We start from the raw sequence: 380 nt of genomic DNA, 5'->3' as shown, positions 1-380 counted from the left end.
TTTTGATATATGAATTAGTGAAATTAGTGGAAGATAGTGGAAGTAGTTAAAGGATGAAAAAGGTACGGAAGACTGAATAATAACTAGAAAAATAGCTGTTCCTAGCGAAACAGCCGTGAGAATGCATATTTGCAGAATGACTGCAGCAGAAATGCAAGAAAAATTTGAGAAAAGCAGAAGAGGCTGAACAGTTTGATATATGAATTGCTAAAATTGATTAAAGATTGCAGAACACCTTAAAAGTGAAACAGAGCTTAAATAGTACAGAAAGAAATTAGTGCAAAACCAGAAACTATTGAAACTATTGAACAGTGAAACAGCAAAAAGCTGAAATTAGCAGAAGCAGAAAAACCAGAAATATTTGTAAGAGTAAAAGAGAT

General features: G+C 32.4%; 1 long non-coding RNA gene across 1 annotated transcript in view; it reads left to right on the top strand.

Moving 5' to 3' along the window:
- Positions 1-163, top strand: part of LOC106938564 (uncharacterized) — a 10059-nt gene extending 9896 nt beyond the window's left edge. Inside the window, exon 2 of the long non-coding RNA XR_001422649.1 lies at positions 63-163. This is a non-coding gene — a long non-coding RNA (uncharacterized LOC106938564). The remainder of the gene's footprint in view (positions 1-62) is intronic.
- Positions 164-380: the final 217 nt, after the last annotated feature.

This window comes from Poecilia latipinna, unplaced genomic scaffold (assembly GCF_001443285.1).
Source record: "Poecilia latipinna isolate Pla-1442-1.1 unplaced genomic scaffold, P_latipinna-1.0 Scaffold2626, whole genome shotgun sequence".
NCBI lineage: Eukaryota > Metazoa > Chordata > Actinopteri > Cyprinodontiformes > Poeciliidae > Poecilia > Poecilia latipinna.
The sequence above is the reverse complement of the archived record's forward strand: the minus strand, read 5'-3'. Positions and strand labels throughout refer to the sequence as shown.